The sequence below is a fragment of the Saccoglossus kowalevskii genome, chromosome 11 (genome assembly GCF_978046115.1).
Source record: "Saccoglossus kowalevskii chromosome 11, keSacKowa6.1, whole genome shotgun sequence".
In the NCBI taxonomy this organism is placed as follows: domain Eukaryota; kingdom Metazoa; phylum Hemichordata; class Enteropneusta; family Harrimaniidae; genus Saccoglossus; species Saccoglossus kowalevskii.
Genome location: NC_140651.1, coordinates 36,071,119 through 36,087,203, shown reverse-complemented (window position 1 = coordinate 36,087,203; position 16,085 = coordinate 36,071,119). Strand labels below are relative to the sequence as shown.

General features: G+C 35.7%; 1 long non-coding RNA gene across 1 annotated transcript; it reads right to left on the bottom strand.

Annotated features, from left to right (window-relative positions):
- Window positions 1-3,937: 3,937 nt before the first annotated feature.
- Window positions 3,938-14,384, bottom strand: LOC146737180 (uncharacterized). The gene is made up of 4 exons (XR_014930983.1): window positions 14,238-14,384; window positions 14,031-14,154; window positions 12,966-13,080; window positions 3,938-4,461 (listed from the first exon to the last, which is right to left on the bottom strand). It is a non-coding gene; the product is annotated as an uncharacterized LOC146737180 (long non-coding RNA).
- Between the last annotated feature and the right edge of the window lie 1,701 nt (window positions 14,385-16,085).

The following is a 16,085-nucleotide window of genomic DNA, read 5'->3' as shown; positions in this document are numbered from 1 at the left end:
TATCAACAACAGTCAGTGGTAACTGGAAACTCCGATCTCCCAGCAAAAGCGGTTAGCCGATGTTTGCTAGTCTCGGTAATATCTGGTGGGGAAGGTAACTCCACGCTGGGAGAATTTAGATCCACCACCGGTGTTCCTGCGCCATCGACCGACATCACACATATGTGGTCCCAATCGGGCATCTGCTTGGAGCAGGATGAGCATATCTTATGTCCCGTCTGTGGCGGGACGTACTGTGTCTTTTTTTGTGACTAAGGCATAATAGCGTCTGCAAAAATTACGAAAGTGAGATCATGAAAAAAAATAGTAAATTCACTGCGACAGAAATCGGAATCCGGTGATAATAAACTGAGCCGGCGATTCAACTAACACAGGTAAAAAAAATGGGGCCCTTAATAATGGAAAGCCTTTACCGTAATGAAGTCGATCACCAATACTAGATTCCTAGATTCTCAGTCATAAAACTGTAACGTGCACTTTTGCACAAAGCTGAAAAATATCTGTACTCGGTCGCAGAAACAAAAGAGAATATCGGATTAGGCCCCTTATGCGTGATCCCTCAGGAGAGGCCTTTTTTCTATAGGGAATGCTACCCTAAGGTGTTCTTTGTGAACAGGGTATATTCCCTAATAGATTCTGATCTGGGCTATAATCTGTAGTTAAGCCTACAAGTAAACATAGTTGAATTCTGGTGACCTTGCCTTTTGTTATATAATACAATTCCCTTTAACATATTTGTTTCAATATAAATATACATTGTCATAATTAATTTTGAATACAAACAAGTTTTGGGGTTGAACTAACAGTGGGGAATCAGTCTACCAAATGTCCTTTAAAGATGTAAATATCTTACAAAAACATTTGTGCCTTATTTGATTAATTATTTTAAGGGACATAATTTCCAGCTTTATTCAAAGTAATTCAGATATTTTAGTATAAAAACAAATGCCTCATTGCAAAAAAAAAAAGTGCTGCATTTAGACGTGAATAGATTCATAAAACATGCAAGATAACAGAAAATCTTAGCTGGCTTTTGTCCAAGTATTTTGTACAGGTGTCTGTCAAAAATGAATGATTCACTGAGACAATTATGAACTGCCTCATTGTGTGACTACTGTATTATATGAAAAGTAAAAAAAAAACCCTTTATGAATAGCTATCATGTTGCAAGCTCTGCTTTGTATGCAAATCAAATAGTTGGTGTCCAGTGGAGGGAGAAGTCAACAGTACTGTTGCCTCCTGAGAATCTACATCTTCAAACACTGCAATCTTTGAAGTGCGTTTTTAAACCAGTATTATAAAAACTCTATCATTCTGTTCTAATAGCTGAAACATATTCCTGTGAGTTTTCATTTGTCGAATGAACTGTTTGTCAAATACAGAATACATATATTTTAGAACAATTTTCTTTTTAAAATGTGGATGAAATGTTTTGCTTTTTATGTATTGTTTTTGATTTGATAACTTTGAACTAAACAGATTTTCTATTAGCTTCAGATCTTGATCAAAGTTTGGCACCCAGTTCATAGGAGTGCTTATATTGATTTTCTGACATCTTGTTTTCTGTTAAGATTTTATTGGTAGATTTGCAAATGTGTATCAGACTGTGCAACAACTCTCTCCATGAGTTTGCATTGAAATCCAGTCTAGCATATATATACATTACCAAGGATATTATTACAAGATAAATGATTTGCTTCATTGAACACATACAGCAATGAACATTCACACTGGGATCAGTGACCTTTGAATGTGTATCAGGAGTGATCAGTCAAGTAGAAAATATTTTATCAGATTTTCTCAATTTTTGCCTGATATTTTCATACAGGACATCTGTTCTTCATACCCAGGGAAGACTTTATACTCATGAATAAGGTGACCAAGTTTGATAAAGTTTGGAATAGAATTAGTAAAGTTATTGTGCACACAATAACATTATTAACGACGACGATGACGACAACGCCGGACAGAAATTTTTCCCTTAATATACCTTTCCCTTCCATCTTTGATGGTACGGGCAAGGTAAAAATGGAATTTATTATTTCCACAGACTTTCTGGTAGGTGATGTAGTAAACAAAATGGTCGCCAGTCGGCCATATTTGTTCGAATCACGGAAAAAATATGACGTGCACCTATAACCCAATATGTATGATCACCATACCAATTTTGATCCAAATTGGCCTAGTCTGATGACTGAGAAACAGCTCCGGACATGTAAAAAATTATGATTTAGCACTTTTACATGAAATTTGGGCGTCAGTCAGCCATATTGAATCAAATCACAAAAATAATGATGGTGTAGTTGTATCTCTTGGTATACTATCTTTGTACAAAATTTAAACAGAAACGTTCATAGCATTCAAGAGAAAGTAGTATGGGTACAATGAAAAACTAGATGGTCGCTAGTCGGCCATATTTGTTCGAATCATGAAAAAGAAATTATGTGCACCTACAACCCAATATGTATGATCATCATACCAACTTTCATCCAAATCGGCCCAGTCATCTTTGAGAAACTGCTGTGGACACGTTTAGGTATCAGAAATAGCTCCGGACGGACGTACGTACAGAACGAACCCAAATTAACAGTCCTCGTTTTCAGACTTCATCCGAACGGGGACTAAAACTAGAGATTTACGTGTGATGTCATGAAATTAACAAATCTGACAGAGAAGCATTCAAGGTAGAATTGGTATGAATAGCAAAGCTGACAGTTTTGGAGAAGAAGTCGTTTGAAGGAAAAAAGTTGACGAACTAAGTACGACACACATAATTTTCCCACAGTTCCAGTTACGTGACTGATTTCAACACAAGTCATTGAAAATGACACAGTCCTCGTTAAATTTTTCAAAGTTCTCTTTGTGCTCGACATTAAAGCAGAGGGGTTGTCGTGAATGCGTCCTTGAAATTGGAGTCCCAAGTGGCAAATACAACAGATTGTATATTTACATCAAATTCGAACAGCTGTTGCGTGACAACCCCTCCGGTTTAAGACATAGCAAAGAAAACATAGATCACAAATGAAAGTAAAAAATAAAAACGGCTGCTATTCAGCCATCTTTGATCTGATTATGAAACAAACTGACATGCATGATGTATGTGCCAAATACGAATGAAAATGGTACATAAATCTTGGAAATATAGTAGTAAGGCCATCCTTGATCCGATTTTTAAACAAATTGTCATGAACATGTATCCTAACATGTATAAAGTATGTGCCAAATTTGAAAACTGACAAAGCATGTCCAAGATACCACATTTTAAAAAACAAACAAGATGCCTGCCAGTCGACCATCTTTGATCCAATTGCGAAAGAAATTGTCTTTGACATGTATCCTAACATGTATAATCTATGTACCAAGTTTGAATGACAACTGACAAAGCATGTCCAAATTTTCAAAAAAAACAAGATGGATGCCAGTCAGCCATTTTGAATCAAATCGCTAAACCCACTGTATGTGCACATGTCCCATATAAAGCACTAGACATATGCAGAGAATAAACGGAATCGGCCCGAAGGATTCTGAAATACGACTCCGGACGGACGAACGAATTATAAGTCCCTGTTTTCAGACTTCATTCGAATGGGAACTAAAAAATGGTGACTCGACCCTTAGTATTCGCATTCCATTTTATGTGACATTGGCTCCGTGTTGGGTCCCCCTTCATGATATTTTGTCTACAACAAGGCTTGGTTGGCCACCTTTATCTGATTATATTACATGTTGACATTTAAATAACCCAGGTCACATATGACCTAAGTTTCATTTAAATCTGTTATATATGAACTCAGAAATTTGTGATTTTAACGCCAAACTAATCAGGTCTGAGAATCATCACAACACAACATTTCATCTGAATTTATTGAGAAGGGGGAATCTTGGTATGAATCCCATGAACAAAGATGTTTTTGCACAACAAATATAAAAAAAGATATTACCATTGTTAATTATATAATTTTTTATACTAATTGGAATGCATATAATAATATTCATAAGAGTAAAAGTCATTCAGTACACAACATGCTCATGCAAAAACTGTGCTGACAGACAAAATGGCCTCCAATGGGCACAATTTGCATACATGATTAGTTATTACTGCATAGGGCTTAATTATTTGGTGGGTTTTATTTTCCCCAACAGCTAAATGTGCTAAATTAAAGCCCAGTAAACTTTCACAATCCAGTGAATTCAAAACCTAGTGAATATCCTTGCAACATAAAATATGCTGAAATTAAAACCCAGTGAATACTTCCTCTACAGTAACTTGAATCACCATAGATTTCATTCAATGTAGTAGTAGCAAGTTTCATTGAAAATTACTACACCATAGATGTCAATTTGACTTCACTATTGGCACACATTAGATCCGCCTCTTTGATGGTTATGTTTTTCTTCAAAGATACCAGTAAAGCTATCGACTCTTTCAATAATACATCCATGACAAATCTTGTCGCAAACCTGAAATTAAGTTGGAAGAACTCGTGTAAGTGACTTAATAATATTGAAAATAAAACAGTGCATGCTATAGTTCTATTATCAGGTCAATGAACAAGCAGCCTGTCGGTTGAGATAGCTCCGCTGTTAGCAATGACATTTCAATTAATGAACTGAATATATCATTAGATAATGAACAATATGTATAGTATCAAAGCAATCGAGAGGTTTTCAACAAGTCGAAAATATCACTTTACAAAAAATGACAAAAATATTTATCAAAACAAGTCATTGAAAATATCACAGTTCCTGTTAAATTTTTGAAATTTCTCTTTGTGCTCGTCATATTAAAGTGGAGGGCATGTCACGAGCGTGTCCTTGAAAATTGAGCTCCAAGTGGCATATACAACGAATTGTTTATTTACATCAAAACACGTGTTTTGTGTAGTAGTAATATGGCCAAAAATAAAAACAGCTGTTATTCGGCCATCTTTGATCTGATTATGAAACACACTGATATGCATGATGTATGTGCCAAATATGAATGAAAATGGTACATAAATTGTGGAAATATAGTAGTAAGGCCAAAAAGTCACATGGCTGTCAATCAGCCATCCTTGACCACATTTTGAAACAAATTGTCATGGACATGCATCCTAACATGTATAAAGTACATGTATGTGCCAAATTTGAATGAAAACTGACAGAGCACGTCCAAGATACCGCATAAAAAAACAAAACAAGATGCTTGCCAGTCGACCATCTTTGATCCAATTGCGAAATAAATCGTCATGGACATGTATCCTAACATGTTTAATCTATGTACCAAGTTTGAATGACAACTGACAAAGCATGTCCAAAATACAACATTTTCAAAAAACAAGATGGCTGCCAGTCGGTCATTTTGAATCAAATCACTAAACCACTGCATGTGCATATGTACTGCATAAGGTACTAGGTACATGCAAAGAATGAACAGAATCGGTTCACAAGGATTCTGAAATATGACGACAGATTGACGCAAGGACGGACGGACGGACGGACAGACTTGGGAACTCACGAACGGTCGGGGACATGTATTCTAACAGGTATGATCTATGTACTAAATTTGAATGAAAACTGACAAAGCATGTTCAAAATACAACATTTTCAAAAAACAAGATGGCTGCCAGTCGGCCATCTTTGATCCAATCGTGAAATAAATCGTTATGGACATGTATAATCTATGTACTAAGTTTGAATGAAAACTGAAAAAGCATGTCCAAAATACAACATTTTCAAAAAACAAGATGGCTGCCAATCGGCCATTTTGAATTGAGTCGCTAAACCACTGCATGTGCACATGTTCCACATAAAGTACGAGGAACATGCAAAGAATGAACGGAATCGGTCCAAGGGATTCTGAGATACGACTCCGGACGGAGGCACGGACGCACGAACGGAGACCGAATTATAAGTCCCCGTTTTCGGACTTCGTCCGAACGGGGACTAATTAGAGAATTGAATATATCCTCACGAAATGAACAAATCTGAGAGCGGCCCACATGTAGTTACCTATATATATATATAAAATATCAAAGCCATCAGACTTGTGGTTTTCAACAAGAAGTTGAAAATATCACTTTTACCAAAAATGACAATATTTATCAAAATTTGAGAATTACAGATATCATCACGAAATGAACAAAAACTAAAAGAGGTCCACATGTAGTACCTATATATGTAGTATCAAAGCAATTGGACTTGCGTTTTTTAACAAGAAGTCGAAAATATCACTTTTTACCAAAAATGACAAAAATATTCACCAAAATTAGAGAATTAAAGATATCATTACAAAATGAACAAATCTGAGAGAGATCCACATGTAGTACCTATATAAGTAATATCAAAGCAATTATACTTGCAGTTTTTAACAAGAAGTCGAAAATATCACTTTTTACCAAAAATGACAAAAATATTCACCAAAATCAGAGAATTAAAGATATCATTACAAAATGAACAAATCTGAAAGAGGTCCACATGTAGTACCTATATATGTAGTATCAAAGCAATTGGACTTGCGTTTTTTAACAAGAAGTCGAAAATATCACTTTTTACCAAAAATGACAAAAATATTCACCAAAATTAGAGAATTAAAGATATCATTACAAAATGAACAAATCTGTGAGAGATCCACATGTAGTACCTATATACGTAATATCAAAGCAATTATACTTGCAGTTTTTAACAAGAAGTCGAAAATATCACTTTTTACCAAAAATGACAAAAATATTCACCAAAATTAGAGAATTAAAGATATCATTACAAAATGAACAAATCTGAGAGAGATCCACATGTAGTACCTATATAAGTAATATCAAAGCAATTATACTTGCAGTTTTTAACAAGAAGTCGAAAATATCACTTTTTACCAAAAATGACAAAAATATTCACCAAAATCAGAGAATTAAAGATATCATTACAAAATGAACAAATCTGAAAGAGGTCCACATGTAGTACCTATATATGTAGTATCAAAGCAATTGGACTTGCGTTTTTTAACAAGAAGTCGAAAATATCACTTTTTACCAAAAATGACAAAAATATTCACCAAAATTAGAGAATTAAAGATATCATTACAAAATGAACAAATCTGAGAGAGATCCACATGTAGTACCTATATAAGTAATATCAAAGCAATTATACTTGCAGTTTTTAACAAGAAGTCGAAAATATCACTTTTTACCAAAAATGACAAAAATATTCACCAAAATCAGAGAATTTAAGATATCATCATGAAATGAACAAATCTAAGAGAGGTCTACCCAGGGTACATATACAAGTATCAAAGCATTCAGGCTTATACTTTTCAAGAAGAAGTCGAAAAGGTAAAACATTGACATGGACGACGACGGAGACGGACAATCACTCATATGATAAGCTCCGCTCGAGAAAGTCAACAGCGGAACTAAAAAAATGGCTTCCAGTTGGCTATTTTGTACACTCGATATACATCCTATACAAGCTTCATAATACGGCAAGCATGAAAAAAAATCAGCTTAAGTGCATGTGCACCACTATTCCCATTATAATGAAGGCCTATCATCACTACATGTCTACAAAGTAATTACTACACCTACCTGCATATAATAGACCTGTAATAATTTCATAACCACTAGTATAATGTGTTCGCAGACAATAATCACGCTCTCCTGGACCTAGTCTGCAGACATACTAATGGTACCACTATTGCCATTATAATGAAGGCCTACCACCACTACATGTCTACAAAGTAATTACTACACCTACCTGGATGTGATAGACCTGTAATAATTTCATAACCACTGGTATCAGTGTTCTCCCCACATAGAACAAAGCATGGCGGTATCGCCATGCTTGGCGACCTGGCCGCCACGCTTGGGCTCGGACCGCCATGCTTACAACTTCACCGCCATGTTAATGGGATGCATTGTTTACATCCTTTTGACCCGCTCACACGTAGCACTGCATAAATTATCACCGTCTACGCCACGGCGGTTTGAACTTGCCGGGACAAATTAAACAGTCCCATTGTTAAACACGTGTGAAGTACATACGCTGTCAATGGGGAACAAATTGTCACTGAAGTTGCAAACACCGAGATCTATACGACTAAACATGTAAAGGAAAAATAGGTGATGCCGCCCGGCTAAAACGTACAATCACTGCTAGCACAGCACAGAAACGGAAGCGTGTAGAAACACGGAAACGGCGTGAGGCTGGTTTTGATGAGTCGTGGAAAAAGACATTTCCCTGGTTAAGGTCAATTGTTCAGGTAAGATTTCGTCATTTTAGAAATAAAATGCCAGTGTGTGTATGTTTTGCCGATCGTAAGAACACCGAACATGGTAGGCCTACACCGATTTCAATCAACATCTTAGACACGAGGCTGGTATAGACACGACATGAAAAAAAAAACATCACTAGTTACTGTCAACTTTTTTTAGATTATTTATGGATATCTTCATAGATTAATGGGTACGCGTATGTTATAATTTGTCCAAGCAAAAAAAAAAAAATCGAATTTTGTAATCTTCCAGTCACATGTTGACCTGTGTAGGTATTTCCAAGATGGCGGTCTGTCAACGTCTTGCGAACGACAGCTGCTATCATCACGCGCTATGATCGATGGAATCCTGATTTGTATACATAATTCTATCGTTACGTTTTAATTTTAATTGAATAGTGACCTCATGTTTTTTTTCCTCGAAATTCCCGAGTTTCCTTGTCGTTGACCTGACAAAACCAACATGTAAACAACATGTTTTTCAGACGAAATGCTATCCATACGGCACTGGGTTCCCGATCGTGGCACAATTCAATCGTTATGTTTACATTTATTTGAACCTCAATCCTCATTGTTTTTTTTTTTTATTATTTTTCATTTTTTCCCACTAGGAATGTTGTGCAGTTAATGCTCAAAGCACGTCTATGACGAGTTTAACTACAGTAAGGCAGCCAATTTTTGGAGCACAACAAAGTCAGAAGGATTAGTTTAGACTAAGTTTTATGGAACAGTTCACATTAAATGACGATCTTGTCAAATTATGGTATATTATGTAAAGTATTATGTAATTTACATAAAGTCTCTCATACATTTTAATACTGTCTTGTATGTTTGTTTTTGTGAGAGTGAATCCTGAAAAATATGCAAATTAGACCGCCATGCTTGCCTCTGAGCCTGGGGAGAACACTGAACTTATAATGTGTTTGCAGACAATAATCACGCTCTCGTGGACCTAGTCTGCAGACATAGTAATGGCACTACTATTGCCATTATAATGAAGGCCTACCACCACTACATGTCTACAAAGTAATTACTACACCTACCTGGATGTGATAGACCTGTAATAATTTCATAACCACTAGTATAATGTGTTCGCAGACAATAATCACGCTCTCGTGGACCTAGTCTGCAGACATAGTTATGGTGCCACTATTACCATTATAATGAAGGCCTACCACCACTACATGTCTACAAAGTAATTACTACACCTACCTGGATGTGATAGACCTGTAATAATTTCATAACCACTAGTATAATGTGTTTGCAGACAATAATCACGCTCTCGTGGACCTAGTCTGCAGACATAGTAATGGTACCACTATTCCTATTATAATGAAGGCCTATCATCACTACATGTCTACAAAGTAATTACTACACCTACCTGCATATGATAGACCTGTAATAATTTCATAACCACTAGTATAATGTGTTTGCAGACAATAATCACGCTCTCGTGGACCTAGTCTGCAGACATAGTAATGGCACTACTATTGCCATTATAATGAAGGCCTACCACCACTACATGTCTACAAAGTAATTACTACACCTACCTGGATGTGATAGACCTGTAATAATTTCATAATCACTAGTATAATGTGTTCGCAGACAATAATCACGCTCTCGTGGACCTAGTCTGCAGACATAGTAATGGTACCACTATTCCTATTATAATGAAGGCCTACCACCACTACATGTCTACAAAGTAATTACTACACCTACCTGGATGTGATAGACCTGTAATAATTTCATAACCACTAGTATAATGTGTTCGCAGACAATCACGCTCTCCTGGACCTAGTCTGCAGACTTAGTAATGGTACCACTATTGCCATTATAATGAAGGCATATCACCACTACATGTCTACAAAGTAATTACTACACCTACAGTACAGTTCTCGCGGAAGCTTTGGCTTCACTTCAGCTTCACCTTCGCTTCAGCATCGCATCATTATGGCATTGTTATGGCTTCAGCATCGCTTCAATGTCGCGACATTAAAAAGTTAGGCGGTTATCGCTTCGCTTCATTGTGGCCTCATTATGGCGACAATGTGGCATCAGCATCGCTTCATCAAACAAAGAAGTACAGAACTCATTTCGCCCAACCTCTTGCCCGCTTCCGCTTTCGTTTCAATCGCTCGTTTTTGCAACCGCTTGTTGAATTTCCGCTGTATTTTCGACTGTGCAAAAATTCGGACTACTAACAATTTTCTGGTTTTCATATATCACGGTTACTAGTTTAGTAACCGTGCATAGATGTTAAACAACCGTCAAAAGTTCAAATACTTTTTGTTTTAACTAACTATCTATAATTATATGCACGCAATCTGACCCTTTGACCTAGATTTGGTTGGGACTGACTATTTTATTTTAAACAATATTCTGACGTGACGCACTGCTACAAAATGTATTTCAACAGAAGTACGACATGGTTGTCCGGGTTTCTTTTCCTGACTGTGTTGAGTTTACGATTTGTATAATTATTGTTATTTCCCCCAAAAAGAACACAAGCCGAAGGACCATGAAGCTAAATAGAAGTCCCACGCATGGACTGAGTGAAAGAAAATATTTCTAAGGCTAAAATAAAACTTAATATCTCTTTGTGTATTTGTCAATTTTGCATATATTTGTTGTGACAGTATGTTCGTAAATAATTGGAAAAATCTCGTCTTTCGTTAATAATTTCATTTGTTTGAAATGTCTACCGACCGTGTCCCAATAATTTGTTTAGAATATCGATCCCCGTTGGTTTCTCCAAACGGTCCCGACGTCCATTATTCAACACAATCAGCATTTATTTATCGTAATTCATGGGGATCATGTCCCGTAATTTGCGGGCTGTAAAATCAAATAATTAAACATGTACTATTTATTATATTTTTTTTTTTACCTCGTGAAACTACAACACAGCGTTGAGTTGTCGCGGTGAAACAGTCGCCTTGAAATCGATGGAACTTCAATTATCCATTTCTCGCCTTGAAATAAAATTAAAACAAATTCGAAGAGCATCGGGGGATATATTATTAACCAGTCTTACCAATCGCTAGCTTTATTTTATTCAAATCCATAAAATTCATGAGTTTTTCGACATTTGTTGGCATCTTCCGCGCTAAAAATGGTTGAAAATGTGGGTGTGGTTCTCTCGCAAAGTCCCGTTGATAATACGGACAAATATGGTTATGTGACCCAGGTCGTGCTCCGATCAGGTGACTTTCAGCAAATCAATGATGTTGTAACAAAGCATATTTGACGCTAGTTGAAGGGTTGTCTTACTGTCCAATCTCCGGCGTCGATTCACTGTGCTGTGACAGGCTTCACAATCATTCACTGAAAAACATCGGTATATTTTGACAAACGGCTGGGATTTGACCTCAGTTCAAAAAAAGAAAAAAGAAAAACTGGGCGGAGATACAAATCAGTTTTGCAAGTTGGGAAATAAGGTAAACCAGATTGGGGTCGATGATATTCAGTATCGAAGTACTTCCGTGTGTATAATGAGTTTCAAATTGTTCATCACCAGGCCTGTGGCTCGTTTTTATTCGAAAATATTTTTTTGTGAGAATACTTTTAAAGTACGTATAGATCGAGCTCAGGTCACTGATCGTGACTTAATTTTGAAAATTGGATGTAAAATTTTACCAGACCGACGCCACCACAACCATCCAATCATAGTTGGAAATGTACGGACTTGTTTTGGAACTTTGTATCAAGATGGCAGGCGACAACGCCAGGCGGCGTTCGCGTGTTTGGCATGTATTAGTAGTCCGGGCATGGGATCGGACTCGGCTAAAACTAAACGAAACACGGAAAAATACCACCAAAATGAGGGATCTGAATCTGTTCTCTTACCAGCAAATAAAATGAACGAAAATAAGGTAATTTTATAACAAGAACAGTTTCATTTCGTATAGCAAATTGTGTTGTTTCCGAACGACGATTGCATCGTGCGATTTAAATTTATCACGATTTTTCTTGCAGTCAATATGACGCTCGTCACCTTGCAGATTGCAATGTACTTTACATAGTTTTTGGTACCCAATACTCGCAACATTAAATAATTAAACAAGATATCTTTTTAAAATGTCATTTTACTCTTGGTCATATTATTTTATTCCCCTTACCGCTTTGAATTTCAAATCGGTTACATATCGAACTTCTGTACATGTGTTTTTTTCTCTACTGCCTTTCCATGTGAAAATAATGAGGTCATACGCATGTCACAATACTTTGAAGCTGATGCCATGTTGATGCCATGAGACTGCGAAGCTGAGGCCACGATGATGCCACAAAATAAGAGAGGCGAACACAGCTTCAATTTTCAATGACGCGAAGCTGATGCCACAACGATGCGATGCTGAGGCGACAATGAAGCCATGCGTATGCGACAATGATGCCACAAAAGCCAAAGCTTCCGCGAGAACTGTACTGTACCTGGATGTGATAGACCTGTAATAATTTCATAACCACTAGTATAATGTGTTCGCAGACAATAATCACGCTCTCCTGGACCTAGTCTGCAGACATAGTAATGGTACCACTATTGCCATTATAATGAAGGCCTATCACCACTACATGTCTACAAAGTAATGTGGCCCACTCAAAAGGCTAAAAATACCTTTAGCTTTATCAACTGTGAAGACAGTAAAGGTTGGAAGAGCTAACATGTTGTCTTTGGAATGTTTCCTGGTAATGTGTGTGTTCAAGTTCTTTCTCAATATTACCATACCTTAAGTGGGACATTCAGTCTGTGGAGGTGACAACATCTTTGATACTTTATTTTTTCTGATGGCTTCATCACTTTTTGCAATGGGCAACTTTCTTTTTCGAGTTTCTAATAGAACCTGCAAAAAAAGAATAAGGTTGCCTCATAGTTTATTTTGTTTAATTTAATAAATAATACAAATTACGTGACAGACATACTGAACATTCAATAATAGGAACATCCCGACCCCGCCTCATTATTGCCACCCATTACAAAATTATTTGCAGCAACATTTACATTTTTCAGAATACTGTAGTTTTCAAATATCCTAAACATTCTGTAAATAATAGCTATCATGTTAACCTTCTTTACATTTGTTATCATTGAAGTTATGAATATGATCTCTATGATTTTGTCAATAATTAAGAATTTTTATAAAATAGATCAAAATTGACAACTCTAGATTTTAAAAGTGAATATAATATTCTACACTCAATACGGCTAAAAATATTCAGAGATTTAATTACAACAGAAAGGATTAAGAATCAAGGATGACTGTCGGAAATAGATATGGATAGAATTATTGTTTACTATTATTACTGATATTGTGTATCGTTTATACTGCTTTATACATCGTTTGTGTAACGCTGGGATATAGGACACATAGACAACATATAGAGTCCAATCACATATCCGGTTCTTTTTATTTCCTAAATCTGTGTGTATATAACAAAGATATACTACAGAAACCTGCATACAGAAGTATAGAAAACACTGTTAAAAATAAATATCAGTTGGCCTTAAAATGATGATATCATGCGTAGGATACAAAATACATTTCTATGAATAACTGAAACATTTCGAGTTAACAGTCAAATACACTCAAGCAACCTAAACTGCACATTATTATTGTCAAAATATACAAAATCAATACAATGTCATATCAGAGAGATAAAATACTGAAATAATGCATAAACGAGGTGTTTATATACACTACAGTATGAAGAAACATTTGCAAAGATTTGTTGAATTATATAATAAATCAGGCAATTTAAACAGGCTCATGTACTATAAATGTATATCACTCACCCCGACAGGTAGCTGTGGAATCATAGCCCCCTGAGGGCCGTTTTTGGTCGTCGGTATCTGGCTGGCCCGCAGTGGGCTATGGAGCCGACGTATCTGAAATGTGGTTAAAATCCACGGTCCAAATCTGGTATAAGTATAAAATAAGTTCTAAGTCATTCTTTCAACATTGATGTATTTGATAGTTATTCCGAAGACATTTCAACCTACCTAAGCATTGATATTGCAATCAGAATTTACGTAAATAACTTTAAAAGTTGATGTAGCTGTTCGCCTGGAAAAAAACACTGGAAGCAGCCATTTTTCTGCCCCACAATGCACTGCGATTCACGCGAGATCCTGTGATTAAGCGTCACGTGACCCATAGTCAAGTTTACGACTTTTTCCCAGTGAATTAATGGTTTTAAAATATGATTTGCGTTTGTATATTTTTTTTTATATTACTAAATAAATATTTTATGAATACATAAATATAAATGTACATAATTTATTCTCATAAAAGAATGGGAAATCACATAGTGTGAATTAACATGTACATAAGGGGTCCATCATTACTTTTCTCCAATCATGGCTCTGCTAAAGCATTTCAACACAATTAAAAGCAAACTTAATTTACCATACAATCTTAAAGATAAACAGAAAGAAATTATCAATGCAATATTGGAAGGGAGAAATTCCTTTGGCATTTTGTCAACAGGGTATGGTAAAAGTTTATGTTTTGTAATCCCTCCATTGATTTTGGATGAGGAGTCACCTGGGACACAACATATTTCTTTAGTGGTTACACCACTGAAGAGCTTAATGGTGAGCCAGTGCAATGCTCTGAATAATATTGGTGTGCAGTCTGTATGTTTGATGATGAAGTCAGAAATGACCGAACAAATGTTAAGTGGTAAGTTATAATTTATCTTCTTTATTATTTTTATTATTTTTATTATTATTATTATTATTATTATTATTAAATTTAAGATGTGAAGAATGGAGTTTTTAGTGTTGTTTTTCTCTGTCCTGAGAGCATTGACTCATGGAGTGATGTACTGAGATCTCCAATATATAGAAAGAATGTCTGCCTTGTGGCTATAGATGAGGCACATATTCTTGATACATGGTAAGTAGTTACTAGTATCCTCAAAAAAGGGTCATATGCATCACCAAGAATTATTTATCAAAATTAAAATCAATATTTGAATATATTTTTATTGCTTTATTTCACAGGGGCCAAACATTTAGACCCCATTATAAGAAATTGGTGGATTTCCGAAGTATGTATGGTGGCAGACCATTTCTTATACTCACGGCAACAGCAACAAATGATATTGTTAATAGGATTTTAGTGCATTTGCACTTTAAAAGATCAGCCATGGAGGTTGTCGCAGTTGTGCCTGATAGGAAATAAATTAAAAACATGTCCAATTATCATTTTCATCATCATATTATTACTATCATCATTTTATTACTATTGTAGACCAAACATATTTTTGGAGTATGTCAATGGTGGAAAAGAAATAGAAATTGAAATGAACCATTACATAAAACAACTAAAAGATAAAAGAGTCAAGGCTGACAAAACAATAATTTATGTCAGGTAAATATAAATAAATAAATAAATAAATAAATAAATAAATAAATAAATAAATAAATAAATAAATAAATAAATAAATAAACAAATAAATAAACAAATAAATAAATAAATATTGTGTGTATATATATGTCTATATAATTGTATAATAATAATTTTTCTCCACAGGTCCATTGCCCAATGTGGTGCAGTGTATGCTGCTTTGTGTAATGTAGTCGGGAGCGATAACTTTGTGCAGGGAAAGAGATTAATTGAAATGTTTCATGCAGGATTAGTTGATGAAGACAAAGAGAGAATCGTGAAAGAATTTGTGAAGGTTGATAGTGTCATAAGATGTGTGATAGCAACTGTGGCATTTGGTATGGGTGTGGATGTTAGTGATGTGAGATGTGTGATTCATTGGGGTGTGTGTACGAGTGTGTTAGAGTATTGGCAAGAGGTTGGGAGAGCTGGGAGAGATGGAGTTTTCTAGAGGGGTG